Below are 21713 nucleotides of genomic sequence, written 5' to 3' on the forward strand. Positions count from 1 at the left end.
CCCATTTTATACCCCCCCCCCCCGTTTTAATTTCGTTTGCTTTTATTTGAACTTCCCCCTTTGTGTGTCTATTTGCGCTTCAAATTGGCAACGAAGCTTGGTGCAGATCGGCTAGGCCGTGACTGCTGCAATAGCGAGAACTAAAGTTTTTTCTTTTGGCAGATCCTTCAGTGAAAGCAATTAATAAGCCTTTTAGTAATCAATTTTACCCCTCTTTTCCCCTTCAGGTTGGTTTGAAGACAATTTGGCTATTTGGGTGGTTGGCCACTCTTACATTTACTGGGCAGCCAGGTTGGTGGCCTCGGAGGGGGCTCAGGCGTTGCTTGGAACGCAGGGTATCAGATGGCTTGGCTGGCGAGGGATGATGTGGAGCGAGCTGAGGAGTAGGCTAGTTAGTCAGGCCAGCAAGCATGGAGTCCCTAGGGTCTTGGTTGTCCATCTAGGTGGCAACGACCTTGGGAAGAGGACATCCTTGGACCTGCGGTGGGCCATGATACAGGATCTGGCAAGTGTGGCCGCAGTATGGACCAATTGTGTGTTGGTTTTTTCAATGATGGTGCCAAGGTTGTGTTGGAGGGGTGTGGCGGATGGGCGCCAGATTGACGAGGCCCGGAAAAAGGTGAACGGGGCGGTGGCAAAGTGGGTGCTGTCCCACGGAGGGAGGGTGGTTCGCCACCCTAGGATTCGGTTCAGAGACAGCCACCTTTTCCGGCCTGATGGAGTACATCTATCCAATGAGGGGATGATGTTTTTTCTGGAGGATCTAGGTTTCGTTTTGCAGGAGTTAGGGTAGGTTTATGGTGGCGGTGCGAAAGACTTTGGGGATGAGTCTTTCGCTGTTGGCGGAAAAGAACGGCAGTTTTGTATTTGTATGGAAAACTGTAGTGTTTTACAGTTTTGGTGTGGTTTAGGTGCACTCACCTCCATCGACTTATGGCCGCTTGACCACCCGTCCGGGAAGGCAGCGGCAGGGCACCCAGGAGCGGTGGGTAGTCACTGTGGGGGTTGAGTTGTCACCTATTACCGGTTTGTGATAGTTTTAGTAAATTTAGGATCGGTTCGAATGGTTAGTTATTTAAGGTTAATTTAGGTTAATTGAGCCGTTCTTTTGGCTGCCACCATATGCCGGCTGGATCGGCATATTAATTAATTCTCTATTACAGGTATGATAATGGATAGAGACAAATAAATAGCTAGCAATTTTCTGCCAAAATTCAAGTCTCCGTGTCTTTATTTCTGGTTCCAGGGTTATGAATGCTTTACTTTAAAGAAGGGGGTCCACCAAATATCACTAGGATGTTTAGATGTCTGCACCTTTGTGCCAATGAAAACTTTTGAGCTCTGCATGATAATAAGCACAGCAAATGAGGGTCTCCTGTTAAACTTTATTACCCCAGCATAGTAGTTGGCTCCCTTTCCTTTTGGAAGGGAATACTGGACCTATAGGCAAAGCTAGTTTTTCTATATTATTCCCTAGCACCATTCATCACTAGATACCGCAAGCAATTCATCACTTGATACCGCAAGCAATTCATCACTAGATACCGCAAGCAATTCATCACTAGATACCGCAAGCAATTCATCACTAGATACCGCAAGCAATTCATCACTAGATACCGCAAGCAAGTACTGTGACGTAGCTATTCTAATAGCTCAACCAAGTGTCGTATATAAATGGATTAGGAGACTAAAAAGACAGGAAAGATAGACATCAGGGATAATAAAAAGCAGCTGAATAATGCGAGGTGGCTCAGGAGTGTAGTAAATATGATGGAAGATGTGCTGTGACATTGGGAAGTCACTTTGTTTCTCTGTGGTCCACCATGCACCACAGACGAGACTGTAAACCTGAGTAAAAAGAACATTCAAAAGAAACGAGCAATGGAAAAATAGCATATTCCACACATCCTGATCAGCTGATCCGTTTACTGCAAGTCACCAGAATCCATTGCAGTTGTAAAAAGATACACATCCCAAAAGGGATATATGTGCCCACCTGGGCCGCATTTGTGCGAACACGTGATTGCTGAAGCTCACCTACGTGAGAACGCCCTTTCCCATCCACGTTCCCTCTCTAAGGTCATAAGGGTTGCTATATGCAAGTCTGCATAGGTGCCCTTACTAAGCGACTTCACACAAATATGCAACCCAGAATCAGCCACGCCGTGTATCGAGTCACTTAAAATCTGCGCATACTCTATAGAACAGGGGTCTTCAACCCGTGGCCCGCGGGCCACAGGTGGCCCGCTGCTATGGTTTCCATGGCCCGCCGACGCGCCCGCCCGCAGCGCACATATGAACACAAAAAAAAAAAATTTTTTTCCCTTTCCCGGAGTCATGTGACTCCCCCGCACTGTCACTGGTTGCCTGTGAAGAAGGGGAGTAGCTCCTCTTAGGCTGGTCAGTGGTCTGGTCACCCTTACTGTGTCTCCCTCCCTGTGTCTCCCTCCGCCTGCAGTGTTGAATAGGTGGGTGAGAGCGGTGGGGACCCGGCTGGGGGGGGTGCGGCAAGTTACCATTGAGAGCAGGGGGCAGTGCGGGAACCCGGCGGGCGGGAGCGGAGGGGGTGCGGCAGCATGTATGCAGCCTGAGCATGGCTGTGTGCGGCGGGGACCCGGCGCGGGGGGGGGGGGGGGCTGCGGCAGGAGAATAAAAGTGTATAAGTGTTGAGGGCAGGGGGCAGTGCAGGAACCCGGCGTGCGGGAGCGGCGGGGACGGGGGTGCGGCAGCCTGAGCATGGCAGTGAATAAATTAGTATTGAGGGCAGGGGGCGTGGCGGGGGACCCAGCAGGGGGTGTATTAAGTATTAAGAGCAGAGATGGCAGGGAGCATGCTTTGACAATGCTGCTGTCTGTCTGTCTGTGATGGGGGAGGAGGGAGGGTATGATAGCACCTATGTCTTGACATAGGCGCTATCATACCCTCCCTCCCCCCATCACAGACAGACAGCAGCAATATTGTGAAAGCATGCCCACATTATACCCACCAGTCCAGTGATACTGCCGTATGAGTCCAGTTCAGTGCTTACAGACCAACATCTTGAGAATACTCTGCGCATAGCGACTTCTAACATTGATGCCAACATCGACAAGCTGGCCAAGCAAAAACAATGCCAAGTTTCCCACTGATATGAACTTATTATAATAACAAAGGTAAAGTAGACCATGTTTCATTCATTAAATTACAATAATTATCTTTTGAAGTCTTTTTTATGGTCTTATGAGTCTAGAAAAGGTCTCATTACAATCATAAATTAAAATTTAGATTCTAAATACCGCAGTATAGCTTAGTGGCCCTCGGCTTCGTTTCATTTTTTTATGTGGCCCACACTGTCTTAAAGGTTGAAGACCCCTGCTATAGAAGGAAGTAAATAAAAACATATATGGGAAAAGGATAGGATTTGTAGTATTTTAAATGTGTTACCACTTTACAAACAACTTTCTCATGATGTGCTACTAAAAATACAATTCCAGGATTTGTCCACACTTGCATAAGCAGAAATTAAAAATGTAAAATCCCCTTTACAGCACTGGATGTAAAATTTAGGATTAGCCTGATGCACTTGCCAATTAAACTTTGTTAGAAAGAAACAGGGCAACTACACATCATTCCTCATAGATGAACCCCTGACGATCAACAGCCAACTTCCTGCTTAGTGGGTTTCAATAGCATGAAAGGAACTCGCTGAACAATGGCGCGTCTCTTTGATCCTGAATTCATTATATTTCATTTATTAATACAATGCATGTAGAACCACTTGCATTGGACTTCTGCAGTAAGTCGTGCTTTGTATTCAACAGACACAATATTAAAAAAATTGGAAAACATTTGTTGCGATAGACAAGTGCAGCTCCTTTCAATGCTGCTGCATCTTTCTCAATTTCAGACACTGGCAATTATATTCAATACAAAACCAGGCATGCTTAATATAGAAAATGGGTAGGCAACCTGTGGCACGCCAGCTTCTGTGGAACTACATCTTCCAGCATGTCCTGACACAGTTTTGCTATTAGGGCATATTAATGCTGTGGCAGGGTATGCTGAGATATGTAGTTCCACAGCAGGTGGAGTGCCACAGGTTGCCTGCCCCTTGAACAGAATATAATGGGCCCTTTAAATCCATCCACTGAAGCCTCAGAAGTTGCAGTGCCACACAGTGATTATAGTGCATACATTTAAAGAGGATAATATACTGTATATTGTGTAGTCGCCTCGTGACTCTAAAACAGCTTTGACATTTCGAGGCACTGACTCCACAAGACATCTGGAGGAGTCCTGTGGTATTTGGCAGCAAGGAGTCAGCAGATCCTTCAAATCCTGGAAGTTACGAAGTAAGGCCTCCATGGTTCAATGTTTTTGCAGCCCATCCCGCAGATGCTCCATCGGATTGAGATCTGGGGAATCTGGATGCCAAGTCAACACCTTGAACTCTTTGGCATGTTTCTCAAACCATTTCTGAACTATTTTACAGTGTTACAGGGTGCAGTTCCTGCTGAAAGATACCACGGGCATCAGGGAATACCACTTCCATGAAGAGGTGTAATTGATCTGGACCAGTGTTTAGGTAGGTGCTATATGTCAAATTAAACAACAGTACCAAAGGTTTCCCAGCAAAACATTGTCCAGAGCATCAGATGATCTCCACCGGCTTTCATTCTTCCCATAGTGCATCCTATGCCATCTCTTCCCAGGTAGACACACACGCACCCAGACATGATGTAAAAGAAAGCATGATTCATCAGCCCAGGCCACCTTCTTCCAATGTTGCTCTATGGTCCAGTTCTGACACTCATGTGCCCACTGTAGGTGCTTTTGGCGGTGGACTGGGGTCAGCATGGACACTATGACCGGTCTGCAACTACACAGTCCCATGCGCAGCAAGCTGTGATGCACTGTGTGTTTTGACGTCTTTCTATCATAGCCAGCATGAACTTTCTCAGAAAGCTCTTCTGTGGAATCAGACCAGATGGCTGGCCTTCACTCACGTATATCAACGAACCTTAGGCTTGCCCATTTTTCCTGCTTCCAACACATTATCTTCAAGAACTGAGTGTTCACTTGCCGCAAACACAGGTTCACAATGTCAGCATCTGACATGTCACAATGTGAAATGTCACGTTTCAGGATGCCGACTGTTACAGTTAGGTTTATGGGGAGAAAAACTCGCCAGAATGCTGCAGCATCACAGATACGCGCCGGAAGTAACTTCCACATGGCCCAGAAGAAGATACTGGAGCCGCCGCTGCCACCGGGAGAAGATAAGAAGCCACTAGACCACCAGGTATGGTTTATCGATAGTTAATTATGTCAACATATAATCCAGGTAGACATGATGAATGACCAATCATACCACACCCATATGAACATAGATAGATAGATAGATAGATAGATAGATAGATAGATAGATAGATAGATAGATAGATAGATAGATAGATAGATATTGTTTAATACAAGGACATTTTGAAAACATTGCTATTCACTTATTTTGCTCATTGAGGCACATGGACAAAGACATTCATATCATGCATTGGATGTATGTTCTCAATGTCTATTAATGCAGTCTGAACACAGTCATAATGTAAGCACACACTTTCTGACACATTATTGCTTTGCTTGAATTTTGACATAGCCTTCAGCGTACATAAGCGTCAATACTCTGTAAAAGGTAGTTGTATCGGAACACTCATAAAAGTATATAGAACACTGCATATGGATTTGTGAAAATGCTTCAAGCCCTTTATTAAAGGCAAGGACACAGTGCAAGGTTTTTCCTACGCTTCTAACAGGCTTTGTTTGTGTACGAGCCCTTGTGGGTAAAAAACAACTTTTTCTAAACCTCTTAAAAGTAGCAATTTAGTACTTTGAAGGAAAGATGTCCCTTGTCATTTCTTAGAAAATGAAAGGACAAAGCAAATTGTAAAAAAAAAAAAAAAAAAAGTTTTCATTGTTTTTTAAGACACGACTATTTTTATTTCTTTTGATGTTTTAATGCTATTGTTCTGCAATTTAAATATTATTAACTAGAATTTCAAAGTGTCTGTCCCACCGCTGACCCCTGGAAAGAAACGTAGCCCCCAAAACAGGTGTCACATGTTGTTGCCGTAAAAACTCAAATTTCAAATAGTCTGAAGTAGGACTTTTGGCACTGATCCACAAAGTACGGAATTATATATTAAATTACAAATCTTTTGTAACCCTTCTGCACGTCACAAAAAAACGAAACACAGAAGTTTTGATATTAAAAAGTATGTAAACTACTTGTCATTGCAAGCTCAAATTGACACAATCTCAAAAGTCACAAACTTCGTTCTGAGCAAGAAAGTTGTGGATCCTGTTCAAGTTTCTTCTCGATCCACCAAAAATATATAAATGGATAATTAAATAACTTTACAATAAAAATTATTGGAGCACAAAACCGTGGGAGGGTTTGAAACTACTACAAAGGCCATTGTGCAGAAGTGAAAGAAGAATGACACTACACCCACTCAGAGCGGAGATCAGGCCTGCCCCCTAAACTTAGCTGCAGGTCAAGAGCAGCATCTATTAGAGAGGCTATAATCAGTCCAAACATCTGGCTGGTATCGATATTGTCCTCAATGTTTGTCCGACGAGCGGGCGATGGTTGCATCTACTCAGACACCTCCAGTTGGCAACTCAATGCAAATCCTGGGGCTTCGGCGTTTGCATATTTTCACATAGCCGCTACATACTAAAGCCCCATATACACTATATACACTAGCCGATCCCTACAGACGCCGGCATCGGCAAGTGCATACACACTTGGCGATGCCAGCGGGGAAGGGAGCGACGGCCATGATGCATCTGTAGCATGGCTGTCGTAAACGAGGACCTCCCTTGTCTGTACATGTTCAGACGAGGGAGGGGATTGTTAACGATGCGTGGGAGTGCGCATCATTAATGACATTGAGTGTACACATTGGATGAGATTATGAAAGATCTCGCTCAGATCGGCCCTTCTGAGCGAGATCTGTCACTTTCTCGTCTATTGTGTATAGGGTGTATGGGGCTTAAGGGCCTAATTCAGACCTGAACGCTCCTCTGCGGATATGCAGAGGTTTGTGATCGAATAGTCGCAGCCCAGACAGAGTGAATACCCGCCCCGTGCAAGTCTGCGTACACTGGGGGTAATTCCAAGTTGATCGCAGCAGGAAATTTTTTAGCAGTTGGGCAAAACCATGTGCACTGCAGGGGGGGCAGATATAACATGTTCAGAGAGAGTTAGATTTGGGTGTGGTGTGTTCAATCTGCAGTGTAAAAATAAAGCAGCCAGTATTTACCCTGCACAGAAACAATATAACCCACCCAAATCTAACTTTCTCTGCAAATGTTATATCTGCACCCCCTGCAGTGCACATGGTTTTGGCCAACTGCTAAAAAAATTCCTGCTGCGATCAACTTGGAATTACCCCCACTGTGCGAAAAGTTTTGCAAACACCGGTCAGCTGCAAATCCGTTCGCAACTCTCTCACCATCTAATTATTTTTCCAGTCTGTGCGTAGCCTAGGACCTACATCTACAGTGCGATACAGGCTGATTGGGGCCGAAGCTGACGTCACACACCCTCCCTGAAAACACTTGGGGACGCCTGCATTTTTCCTGACACTCCCAGAAAACGGGCAGCTACCACCCCCAAACGTCCGCTTCCTGTGAACTTGCATACGCTTAGCGACCAAAATAGACAAAGATTTTTTCGCAGTTTGGCACATGCGCACTATGATCCGTACGCATGTGCAGTCGATCGATAATCGCCTGCCTTGCGAATTCGCACAATAGCATTAAGGTCTGAATTACCCCCTAAATCACAGCTGCGGCGGCATGTGTGCACGTGTCTGAAGTAGGCCCTTAGCCCATAGATGTAAAGCGGATATAATTTAAAAGGCAAAAGCAACCTGGGTGTTACACTTTCAATTATTGCCACTTTATATGTATGGGTTAATTGCCGAAATTGCGCTGGTGCCTGCTATTACAAACGAGCCATAGATTGGCTGCAAAGAGTTGTAAACGGTCATCTAGAACATACTGCAGATATGTGGCAGAATGTCTTATGCGCGATGGGTCTGAAGTGTGACTTTTTGGCCTGAATGCTAAGCGGCATAAATTGTGCAAATCAGACCCTGCATATAAGCTAGGTAATGCCATCCCCATTATGACACAAAGGCCGTAGTAGCATCATGTTATGTGCATGCATTTCAGTGGCAGGGACTGTCTGCCAGTCATTTCAGGATTGGTGGGCAGATGATAGGTGCACATTACAGAGAAAACCTTCCAAAAAGCTAAAACTTCTCAACAGGTCAATGACCTCAAGCACACTGCAAGTGTAAAACCGGAGTGGCTTAAAATAATGAAAATAGGGCCAGTCGGATTCCTGACCTTAATCCCTACAGAACTCCGTGGAAGACCTCATACTGAGCTCCCCTTTAATCGGCTGAGAAAGTTTGTACAGGAAGTTGCAAAAGCCAAATATTGTTCCATCTTAGGGGTAGATTTATCAAATTTCTCCAAAGGAAAAATTTAAGGTGTTGTCCATAGTATCAGATTCTGGTTATCATTTTTCAGAATGTACTAGATAAATGACTGGTTGCTAAGGTGTTAACCTCCAGTTTTTAGAAGATTGGACAATACTCTCCCCCCCCCCCCCCCCCCCTTAGAGTTCAACTTTAATAGAGACATCCAAAATGACCACTTGCTTTAGCACTACCTAGAGGTGGATCACCTAATAAAAGGGAAGGGAGCCCTATACGTTTTTTTAAGGATCTGGAAGTGCCATAAAACAAGGGTGGCTGAGCAGTCGTTTCCTCCAGACTCTCAGTTATACCAGTGACATTTCTTACTAAACTCTGCATTGTTATTTATCACAAACTGGAGAATTAGTGGAGATTTAAAGGCCTTAGTTACTATACTCACATACATAATACAGATGGACTTTTTTTCGCGTCAATTCTAGAGTCACGTTCCGCAAAAAAAAAAAAAAAGCAAGAGATCAAGGGAAGAGGAGAAAATTAGGAGTGCAGTATTAAATTGCAACAGTTTCGCCGATAATGTAAGCGGGATGACACTGGGAAACCACACAAGATTTCTTGCATTACACAGAAGATTCTGCTTTAAAAGGGCATACGCAACAGCAGAGGCTAATTGGATGAGCCATTCAATCTATTATTTAAACAAATAGTCACAAAGCCAGCAGTGGAAATGAAGAGCTTCTGTTATGTCAGATGTATGATACTCAGCTCATTAATGAGATACATTTGACACTGCACTCCTACAGCAGCGGTATGAAAGGAGCCTCAAATCTAGGCACTGTGCTGCTGGGAGATCTTGTTCCTTCCGCTATCTAACTTTCAGTCTGTTCCTTCATGCTGCATTCATTCTCCTCCCCACATCATGAGGAGACTGGACCTATGCATTCTGCAGTAAGTAGTGTTTACACTAGGGTGAACCTTGGGTAGGTCACCAGCCAGGAAGGGGCGGAATTTGTAGAGTAATCTTACAAAAAGGGGAGCGGAAGCTCGGGGAGGTGGCATTCCCTCATGACAGTCCCTGCTCATCACTCTTGGGGGAGCACCCAGCACTTAGGGACATACCGGGCTACCCCCTAATCTCTCCCCTCACTGTGAATAGATGCCGTGTGCATCTATCCACCGGCGGTGAACGCTACACCACAACTTTTCCAACCTGCGGCCTGCAGTTGGGATAGAAGAGGGCAGGCTGTTTTTAAAGACAGAGCACAGTTTGCCATTTTAACTTAAAGTCATCCCTAAAATTATCTCAGGAAAGCCAAAATACACACATAGGGGGGAATTCAAGTAGCAGTAGGACATACCATGGGCATTTGGCTCCCGTGTTAAGTTTCCGGAGCTTTTCAATTACTGTTCGCACCTCAGGAAGGTGCAAATGGAAATCTGTGGTAAGTGCACCTTCACGGATGACTGCCTGTGGTAATTGCATAGATCTGGGCACTTATCCTGCAATCTAAGCCTTATCTTGCATTAGCCGCAGGGATTACTGTGGGATACGGGGCTTACTGGTGGATATAATTGAATAGCTCTAGCAATTAACCCGGGATTTAAAAACCTGCAGAAAGTGGCTAATTTATTAAACCCCCCCCCCCCAATGTAAGTTTAACACATTGCAGGGGCGTCTTACAACAATAAGCAAAATGGAACAAACAAAAAAAAGATTTGAAAATCTGTAAAGTGAGAAATTAATGAAATGACCAGACAGACAGAGGGAGTTCCCGGCAATGCTGTCTGTCAATGCAGTTACAAATAGCTGTCAGGAATAGGATATCACTGGTGTCTCAAGACGTGAGCGATGCCTGTTTTCACTAGAAGTTTATTAGAGGCAAGATTCCAGGAGGGGATGAAATTCCAAGGAAACTTTATACAGTCAGCAGTAGAATGATTAACAAAGCTAACTTCAAATCTGGTAACCTGGGGAGCCTTGTAAACTATTGTGGAACTACAAGTGCCAACATGCTCAGACTTGTATTTCCAAAACAGCTGGACTGTTGCAAGCGCTAGACTCCACATTCGCTTTCTTCTTCTCACATTTCGCACTAGGTGGTTAAGATGTAAACTAATGCGGAACCAGTTACGTTAAGCAAGTAGAATTTGCACAAGGGAGGCCAGGGCTCCAATAACAAGGAAGCATTCATTTCATGACTGCAAATAAAACGTATCCAACTATATCTCTCTGCAACTTCCTCATTGTATTTTCTCACTTTCAACAAGAGAAACGACTCGCGATTTGCATCAAACGTACAGTAGCAGAGTTGCCACCTTACTAAGCCAGTTGAAGAGGTCACAGTTCTACTTAAATAATAGGCTCATTAGATGTGATAATTAACAAAAGCATCTGAAAGTAACTTATTTTGAGTAACGCGAGACAAAAATACCCCCTGCAGAGCCAACAGGCGATAACAACACACACAGCAAAGAGTTACTATGGGCGACAGAACATTGTTCATTTTGCATCCTGGTAATAAATAAGCCTCTGTACTAACTCTTATGTAGATAAATGTATCAACTGCTGAGGAGAAATAAAAATCTAAAAGTTGAAAGATACTGAAATTACTTGTAACCATGCGAGATTGGCAACAGTAAATGAAAACTAGTACAACATCCTTTATGAACCAACATTATTTCTGAAAATGTAATCCAAAAAACAATCATTTTATTCTATACACTAACGTTCAGTACATAAAAAATAAAAATAAATAAAGGTACACAATGTACAAACCCAAAACACTAACTTCCAAGAGGAGCTATTTCACAGCAGTTAACTTTAGGAGAGATTTATCAAAGCTTGGAGATAAAGTACCAAATTATAGAAACATCATTTATAAAAAGGTTCCACAATTCTGTAATTTTAAAGGTACATCATAGGTGTACAAATGGCAGGAATAAAACAGGTAACGGAAAGAAAATGACAACACAATTTTTCAAATACACGGGACAAATTTCTAAAAGTAGAACATAAACTTATATAAAAGTTAATTCTGGAGAAATCTGTCAGGTTGCAGGTGCAGATTGTTTTATTGCCCAGTAGGGTCATCTGGAGGAACCAAATGTTTGCGGTCACTAGATGACCAAAGAAGAACCTCGATTGGGATTGGCTGCAGAATACAGGTTTCATTTCATAAATGAACCTGGTTTTCTTTTTACTCTATACACTGCTCCTATACTGGCTGCACCCTGATTGGACATTGTATCGTCCACCTTCGCACACCACAGAAAACTTCTAAAGTGTTATTAATACAATTATACTAATAGTATGAATGTACTGTAACCGTGCTAAACAGATTTCCCAAACCATTGCCAGTTGGTCTAATGCATGGGTCTTCAGCCAGTGGCCCTCCGGCTGCTGTGGAACTACACATCCCAGCATGCCCTACTTCAGTTGTAGCATGCCTTGTTAGCATAACTGTGGCAGGGCATGCTAGAATGTGTAGTTCCACAGCAGCTGGAGGGCCGCAGGTTGAAGACCCATGGTCTAATTCAGGGGTGGGGAACCTTTGGCCCTCCAGCTGTTGTTGAACTACAAATACCAGCATGCCCTGCTACAGTTTTGCTATTTGGCCATGCTAAAATGGTTGCAGGGCATGTTGGGATGTGTAGTTCAGCAACAGTTGGAGGGCAGCAGGTTCCTCACCCCTGGTCTAATGGAACTGACAACGTATCACACAGTCCAACACAAGAGAGCTCTGGAACACCAAGGGACTGGCGGTTACGGGCTGCCCGGTTAGTCACACACAATAATGCCCTATGGTCACATGTATAAGGATAACATGGTACTTCCCTTATATAAGTGTCAATCACAAGTCTCATAAACCTAGGCTGACAGAATCATGCACAGGGCACTCAATGGGTTATTCAATGGAGAAACATAACCTACTGCCTGCAACGAACCTAATCAGGTTGTGTGATGTCCTAAATGCAACATAAACTAAAAAGAAAATTCTCACAAAAATCTGTAATAAATCAGAAAAGCCTAAAGAAGCTTTGACTCCCAGACCGCAGTGCCCTAAATTCCTTTCCTACTGATGCAACCCTAGTTTTACATCTCTGTCCATGTTCCGCCTGCTTCCATTATATAGCTGTCATGTAAAGATAAACACATGTGTGTTTACTTATATCTACTTAGAGGAAGTTCTACATATATAAAGATTATAAATCACACTCTTTGAAGACACTGACAGGCATTATACAACTCACTGGAATTCTACACAAAACATAATAAAGCCATTCCACAGCCACCGAATTAGTCCTAGTGGAAAAGGGAGTCTGTGGATTTCAAATATAAAAGATGGACGTAAAAGTGTCGGTGGGCCGATCGGCGAGCTCCAATACACGCCAGCCGACAGCATCCAACCTAGTAAAGTTCCTCTGGTATAAAAGGGTCACAATAGGTTGGGGGTGTTTTCTTGCTCTTTGGGATAAGCTACATCTGAAATGCCACAGAGAATGCTTGTGGCATCAACACAACAGAAGTGACCAAGAATAAGAGTTTGCTGTCACCGACAGATTGCATCACAGCACTATCACATTCCGCCCACAATACAAAACATTCTGCAACTACTTTCACTTTCCAGCATTCAATTTCTTAAATATAAAATCAAAGTGGAGGAAGTGAGATATTGCTAATACATGCATGCTGAGATATCTTCATACAGTAGGCAACCTCATATATATATATATATATATATATATATATATATATATATATAAAAAACACATACACAAAAATCAGAATGCACAATAGTTGTTTCTCACCATGTGACACAGTAAAAAAAAAAAAAAAATTAATTAAAATGTAAAGACCATGCACAGACTTTGCAATAGACAGGTTGTATCTGCTCCACAAGTGAAACGGATGCACAGCATGTGAACAGTACAATATAGAGTTTATCTGTGCACACAACTATGCAAGGAACCCTGCAGTCACTTCCTTTTGGCCTCACTACTATGTTGCAATCTGACAGGCTGCAGAAAGTACAAGCACTTCACCCCCCCTGCAGCTAATCCCCAGCTCACATGTTCACACTGCAAAGTTGTGCTGCCTGTCATTGGGTGTTGTGTGTTTTTTGCAATGCTGGAAACACAGGCTACCAGATGCAATGAGCAGGGAGGAAGGTGATGGGCTTACCAGATACAGTGCTGGTGTCAGAGTCAGCCAGCTAATACTCCATTCTCTTGCAGACCGTGAGAAGCAGCAGCAGCAGCAGTAGCGGAGAAGAGAAGAGAGACTGTTGCTCCACCATGCACCAGATTCACAAGCCTCTGGGCTGTGTGTGGCTTAGTGCACACAGGCTCTGCCCCCAGATGACGTCCAGAAATCGCTGTCACATGGCCACATGAAAGCCAGGAGGAGAGCGCTGGTTGTCGTAGCAACTCCGGGGCTGCTCTGCAATGATTTCAATAGGGTCATCCGTCACACTGTGTGTTCATCATTACAGGCTGCCTGCAAAGTAACATAGCGCCGAGCACCCCGCCTCATTTACATACCAGGGCCCACCCCACTTCCTACCACTTGCAAACCTTTATATTTATATACATATTGCGGTGAGTGTATGAGGGAATGCATGGCAGCCAGATTAGCAGCGTGCAATGCTCTGTGGGGGTTGCAGAGTTTACAGTTCATTCACATGGCAGCCGGCAGTGGTGGGGGTCGTGCACTGGGGTGGTGTCTTGCAGAACAATAGGTAGGGTACTTTCTCTGATAGAGAACAGGCTGAGGCACTGGAATGCTGTGTTGTCAATGCAAAGTATTAGCCATGTACATTTATACTCAATGAGCCAGGAATCCACTTACTTCTCTAACAGGGCTGTATTAAACTGGAGTACAATGTAAAGGCCCACTGCCCTGTGAAAATTAATGACATTTCTAAACACATTCTCTCTATATATGGATAGATGATAGATAGATAGATAGATAGATAGATAGATAGATAGATAGATAGATAGATAGATAGATAGATGGATGTATTACCTGTTCCCACTCAAAATTACAGGACTTTACCCGGGCTTCACCCACTCTGTGGAATGCCCTCCCACGCACAATAAGACTCTCCACTAGTCTCCAAACCTTTAAAAGTTCCCTGAAAACTCATCTCTTCAGACAAGCCTATCAAATTCCTGACACACACATAACCTTCAATGCTTCCCTATCCAGTTACATTCCCTCTGCACAGTCCCCATAACCTCACATTTTGTCTTCCAACATTGCTGGGTGATCATATCATACAACCCACTAAGAACCTAGCAATCTGGGGAAACATTATGTAACAGGTTGCATCTATCCTTGTGTATCAATACCTCTTTCCCTATAGATTGTAAGCTTGCGAGCAGGGCCTTCCTACCGCTATGTCTGTCTTTGCCCTGTTTTGTTCTATAACTGTTGTTCTAATTGTAAAGCGCAACGGAATATGCTGCGCTATATAAGAAACTGCTAATAATAATAATAATAATAAGATAGATAGATAGATAGATCGATCGATCTATCAATTAGTCTGTCAGGGATCCTACCTATAAAATTGTCACAATGATATGCTGTCGATTTTATTAAAAAGTAGTGTCTAAGGGACTTATCATTAAATATTTCTGCTGCGGGGTACAAGGGGCTCCACAAGTAATGGACAATGGGGTGTAGAGTAGGATCTTGATCCGAGGCACCAACAGGCTCAAAGCTTTGACTGTTCCCAGAATGCATAGCGTCGCCTCCTATATCACCCCACCTCCCTGCACAGGATCTCAGTTTTGTAGTTGGTGCTGCAGTAGCAGGCACTTAACAGAGGGGCTGCGCCAGGCAGCCCTAAGAAGAGCTTTTTTTCTGAGGAAAAAAGAGAAGACTTTAAGGGCAGCAGCAGTGTTACATGTCCGTGGACATTCACGGCTGCAGCTCCGGACTCCCAAGCCCTGGTTGCTGGGTAACTACAGCAGGAGGCTCCGGTTTTCTTCTTGTCAGGCACACACGACGGGGGCTCTCCCGGATCGCGTGGACGCGCTTCGGGAGGTGTTAAGTGGGTCCTGCTTGCGGGACCTGGTCTTTATCGCGATCCGGCGTGGTCAGTGGGAGGCGGGCCGCGCGCGCTGGCGGTGGACACTGTGGCAGTACAGGCGATCCCACTAGATCACCAGAGCATCGGACATGTCAGGTTTTCTCTATAAACCGTTTTATTAGAGCCTGCAGTACCCGGTGGTTTTGCCAGCAGGGGATAGAGCTTGGACCTGAAGCCCCTCCCCCAGCCCCAGGGCGCCATTTTCTGCAAATGTTCCCGCCCTGGAGCTGCATATCTGTCTCTTCCTCACTCCCTGACAGTGTCTGCTGCGCCATTATCCCTCAGCTCACTGTTCCTCGGAATGCTTGGGCAAATCCTCCTATGTAAAGCCACCTGGTTGTCAGTGCTGTGACTTTACAAGACACTTAAGTATTCTACCTGCCTTTTTTAGTCAGTGTTAGTTAAGAAAGAGTGCACTTAGTCAGGGTTTTATAGTACAATTACCCTGTGATATACATCCAGTTCTTACTGTGTACTGTTATATCTATTGTTATATAGCTGTGTACGCTAGTCCAGTGCAGTATTATTGTTAGTAATAACCTCTGCATTGTACAGACTGTGACTATTTGTGTGTGCATTTGATAGCTGAGTGGTGTCCATTTCGTGTCTTTCACTCAACCTGCTATCCCTATATTCTATAACCTGAGGGGGCTTGGTGCATCAGGTTTTATCTAATATAGGATTTTCACAAAGATATACTGTATTACGTATTTTTCTCTGTGATTTAGTCACCATATCTCTCCTTTATCTCTGCTGGTGCTGACTACACTGCGCAGGGGTTTGGGTATAAGGTATTGTGCTGCTGACAAATTGTACTGTGTTACCTGATACTGCAAGTTATATCATGTCTGCTTCTGAGGGTAACGGTCAGAGGCGTATCTAGGGTAGGGCGGGCGCCTTGGCAGGCTTAGGAGAGGGGGGCGCCGCCGGCGACCAGGGCATCATGCCCCACTCGCCCCCGTCAACCCTAAATGTGAGGGGAGGAGAGCGCAGCATCTCTCCCTCCCCTCACCGCCGCTGCCAGCACTAGCAGCGCTGCTGTGTCCGGTCTCCAGGGCACGTAACTGGCACTGTGGGGCAATGTAACTGGCATTGTGGGGCATGTAACTGGCACTGTGGGGCATGTAACTGGCACTGTGGGGCAATGTAACTGGCATTGTGGGGCATGTAACTGGCACTGTGGGGCAATGTAACTGGCACTGTGGGGCAATGTAACTGGCACTGTGGGGCATTGTATCCGGCACTGTGGGGCAATGTATCTGGCACTGTGGGGCATGTAACTGGCACTGTGGGGCATGTAACTGGCACTGTGGGGCATTGTATCCGGCACTGTGGGGCAATGTATCTGGCACTGTGGGGCATCTAACTGGCACTGTGGGGCATGTAACTGGCACTGTGGGGCATTGTATCCGGCACTGTGGGGCAATGTATCTGGCACTGTGGGGCATGTAACTGGCACTGTGGGGCATGTAACTGGCACTGTGGGGCAATGTATCTGGCACTGTGGGGCATGTAACTGGCACTGTGGGGCATGTAACTGGCACTGTGGGGCATGTATCTGGCACTGTGGGGCAATGTAACTGGCACTGTGGGGCAATGTAACTGGCACTGTGGGGCATGTATCTGGCACTGTGGGGCATTGTATCCGGCACTGTGGGGCAATGTAACTGGCACTGTGGGGCAATGTAACTGGCACTGTGGGGCATGTATCTGGAACTGTGGGGCATTGTATCTGGCACTGTTGGGCAATGTAACTGGCACTGTGGGGCATGTATCTGGCACTGTGGGGCATTGTATCTGGCACTGGGGGGCAATGTAACTGGCACTGTGGGGCATTGTATCTGGCACTGTGGGGCAATGTAACTGGCACTGTGGGGCATTGTATCTGGCACTGTGGGGCATGTATCTGGCACTGTGGGGCATTGTATCTGGCACTGTGGGGCAATGTAACTGTCACTGTGGGGCATGTATCCGGCACTGTGGGGCATTGTATCTGGCACTAGGGGGCAATGTAACTGGCACTGTGGGGCATTGTATCTGGCACTGTGGGGCAATGTAACTGGCACTGTGGGGCATTGTATCTGGCACTGTGGGGCAATGTAACTGGCACTGTGGGCCATTTTCAGTGACCACGCCCCTTCTGGAGCGTGGCCACACCCCTTCTGGAGTGTGGCCACGCCCATTTTTCGAAACGGGGGGGCACCATTTTACATCTTGCCCTGGGCTCCAAAAACCCTAGTTACGCCTCTGGTAACGGTTCTGGGGCTGAACACACTGCCGGTGTTGTTGAAGCTGCAGATACCTATGAGGAGAATATAGCAGCTTTGGGCTCTGGTTCTGGGGGCTCCTTGCCCCCCAGTGGGACGGTGGCAACGGGGGCAAATAATGACCCGCCCTGGGCCGCTTTTTCTACGCTAGTACATAAACTAACACCCCCTATGGGACCCCCAATGCCGGTGCAACCGTTTGTGGTCCCTGCAGCTAACCCGTTGTGGGCGGACGATTTATCTGCTCAAATAAAGAAGTTGAACCAGTCCCTGACTACTAAAAAGTGTGACCGTCGCTCGCCTACGTCCAAGCGGTCCTCTAAGCGATTGCTTATCTCCTCACAATCCACTGCTGTCACTGACACCTCGTCGGATGAAGATGGCACTTACACTGACCCCACAGGTTCTGACTCAGATACGGCTGATGGGGAGGGTGGTTCACATGTGGATGTTCCTGATCTTTTGGAGGCTATTAAATTAATTTTACAGATTACGGATGATCCCGAGCCATCCGTTCCTCCTAAGAAACCAGATAGGTTCAAGCGTCAGAAGGTGATTAAACAAGTTTTACCTCACTCTGACCACCTAATTGATATACGTCAGGAACCCTGGGAAAACCCAGATACGAAGTTTGTGCCTCAAAAGAAGATGCTGGCTCGCTATCCCCTCGCGCCGGAGCTGTCTAAGAATTTGGAAACGCCTCCTCCAGTGGACTCACATGTGGCTAGGATGGTGGTTTCCTCAGCTCTACCGGTCACCACCGTCACGTCTCTAAAAGAGCCTACGGGTAAACGTGTGGAGGGTTGTCTGAAAGCGATTTACACCCTCACGGGTGCTGCGCAAAGGCCCACTATTGCAGCTACTTGGGCTGCAGAGGCCATTGAAGCATGGGCCTTGGAGTTAGATGCTGAAATCTCCTCTGACCATGCTAGACAATGCTTGTCTTATATTGTCACAGCTCTCGTTATATTAAAGAGGCGGCTTCTGATGCCGGTATACGGGCAGCCAAGTCCTCTACTACGTCAGTCCTGGCTCGCCGGATATTGTGGCTGAGATCCTGGTCTGTGGATCTGGACTCTAGAAAAACCCTGGAGGTACTCCCTTTTAAGGGAGATATTCTGTTTTGGGAGGATCTAAATAAGATTGTGGCTGACTTGGCTACAGCCAAAACTGCCTGTCTACCAAGTACTGCTCCTTCTGTGTCGAAGGCTAAAGGTACTTCCTTTCGCCCCTTTCGTCCTTCAGGTAAAGCAAAAGGTCAGGCGTACAACAAGCAGGCCCGCACTTCCAAACCTGGTAAGCCTAAGCCCAAAAGAGCCTGGGCGGCCCGTCAGCCAGCTTCCAAAAACAGATAAGCCTGCCGCATGACGGGGCGGGCCTCCCTCTGGGGGATCCTAGGGTGGGGGGCCGGCTTCTAGGGTATACCCAGGAATGGTTGACGACCACTTCAGATGTCTGGGTACGGGAAGTCGTCACTCGAGGTTACGCCATAGCCTTCAAGAACCGACCCCCTCCTCGATTTTGCCAGACAGATGTCCCGTTGGACAAGACAAAGGCAAACACTCTACATTCGGTGGTACAGACCCTCCTGGATACAGGAGTCGTAGTACAGGTGCCTCTTGCGCAGAGGGGCCAGGGGGTTATAATTCTCCGCTGTTTCTAGTCCCGAAACCGAATGGGTCCTCCCGGCCCATTCTCAACCTCAAGGCATTGAACAGGTTTGTGAAGGTTTCCAAGTTCCGTAAGGAAACCCTTCGCTCTATAGTTCTGGCCTTGGAACCTGGGGACTTCATGGTCTCCCTGGATATACAGGATGCTTACCTGCATATTCCTATAGCAGTGTCTCATCAGCAATACCGGAGATTTGCGATTGGCAACTGCCATTACCAGTTTCGGGCGTTACCTTTTGGTTTAACAACGGCTCCGCGAGTCTTTACATGGCGGTGATGACGGTGGTACTCCGCCGTCAAGGGGTCAGGATACTGCCGTATTTGGACGACTTGTTAATCCTGGCAAATTCCCCAGAACTTCTCCTGCGTCATCTAGATGTGACGGTCCGGTTTCTGCAAGCCCACGGGTGGCTCATCAACTGGAAGAAGTCATCCCTGATCCCTGCTCAGAGCATGGTGCATCTGGGAGCACTATTGGACACTCACAACCAGCGGTTGTTCCTGTCTCAGGAGAAAGTCCTGAAACTTCAGGACAGGATTTGTTGCTTCCTATCTCGTCCGCAAGTGTCGATACATTCGGCGATGCAGGTGCTGGGCCTCATGGTGTCAGCATTCGACATGGTGGAGTACGATCAATTTCACTCTCGCACTCTCCAGAGGCTGATTCTAGCCAAGTGGGACGGCCTGCCTCACCGGATCAGGTCTCAAATGATCTCATTGACTCCGGAGGTCCGTCTGTCGCTGCTCTGGTGGCTCCGGGACCAACAACTGTGCAGGGGCCGTCCGTTCTGGATATCCGACTGGGTCCTGTTGACGACAGATGCCAGTCTAAGAGGTTGGGGCGCGGTGCTGGAGCAACACTCCCTTCAGGCGCGGTGGACCAAGGAGGAGTCCCTCCTCTCGATCAATATTCTGGAGTTGCGGGCGGTCTTCAATTCCTTGAACCTAGCCCAGCATTTAATTCAGAACCGTCCTGTTCAAATACAGTCGGACAACGCCACCACAGTGGCTTACATAAATCATCAAGGCGGCACTCGAAACCGCCTAGCATTGAAGGAAGTCTCACGGATTCTACAGTGGGCAGAACGCCATCTACCGGCCATATCGGCAATATTCATTCCGGGAGTCCTGAATTGGGAAGCGGATTTTCTCAGTCGTCAGGACGTGCATGCCGGCGAGTGGGGCCTCCATCCAGAAGTGTTTCAACTCCTAGTGGAAAGGTGGGGCCTTCCAGACGTAGATCTGATGGCGTCTCGACACAATCACAAGGTTCCGGTCTTCGGAGCAAGGACAAGGGATCCTCAAGCAGCATTCGTGGATGCGCTGGTGGTACCGTGGAGGTTTCGTCTGCCGTACTCCGGTGTCACTCCTGCCCAGGGTAATTCGGAAGTTCAAGCAAGAAAAAGGAATTCTGCTTCTCATAGCTCCAGCGTGGCCCAGACGGCACTGGTTCTCAGACCTGCAAGGCCTATCGTCAGAGCGTCCAATTTTACTTCCACAACGCCCAGACCTCCTCGTTCAGGGCCCTTGTGTCTACCAGGACCTAGCCCGGCTGTCTTTGACGGCGTGGCTCTTGAAGCTTCCGTCTTAAGGGCCAAAGGGTTTTCTGAGGCGGTCATTCAAACTATGTTGCGGGCCCGGAAACCGGCTTCTGCTCGGATTTACTATAGGGTCTGGCATTCTTACTTTGTTTGGTGCGCATCTAACGATTATGACGCTTCCAAGTTTAGTATAGCCAAGTTGTTGGCTTTTCTTCAGCAGGGCCTGGACTTAGGCCTGCATCTGGCCTCCCTCAAGGTTCAAATATCTGCCTTGTCGGTGTGGTTTCAGAGAAAAATTGCGACCTTACCTGATGTGCATACCTTTACTCAGGGCGTGTTGCGTATCCAACTTCCCTATGTCCCGCCTGTGGCTTCTTGGGACTTGTCGGTGGTTTTGGAGACGTTACAAGAGTCTCCGTTTGAACCTCATGGTTCAGCTGACCTTAAGTGGCTTTCCCTTAAGGTGGTGTTTCTGCTGGCTATTGCTTCGGCTAGAAGAGTGTCGGATTTGGGTGCCTTGTCCTGTAGTTCCCCATATCTGATAATTCACCGTGACCGGGCGGTTCTTAGGACTCGTCCCGGCTATCTACCTAAGGTGGTTTCTTCGTTCCACCTTAATCAGGAGATTGTAGTTCCGGCACTTGTTTCTCCTGATCTG

The 21713-nt window shown here is 46.5% G+C and overlaps 1 protein-coding gene across 1 annotated transcript in view; it reads right to left on the reverse strand.

Moving 5' to 3' along the window:
* The window catches only part of NCALD (neurocalcin delta), a 192353-nt gene extending 178448 nt beyond the window's left edge, over window positions 1-13905 (reverse strand). The window contains exon 1 of the mRNA XM_063924216.1: window positions 13666-13905. The gene's annotated coding sequence lies outside the window, so the exon portion shown is untranslated. The remainder of the gene's footprint in view (window positions 1-13665) is intronic.
* Window positions 13906-21713: the final 7808 nt, after the last annotated feature.

This window comes from Pseudophryne corroboree, chromosome 5 (genome assembly GCF_028390025.1).
Source record: "Pseudophryne corroboree isolate aPseCor3 chromosome 5, aPseCor3.hap2, whole genome shotgun sequence".
In the NCBI taxonomy this organism is placed as follows: Eukaryota; Metazoa; Chordata; class Amphibia; order Anura; family Myobatrachidae; genus Pseudophryne; species Pseudophryne corroboree.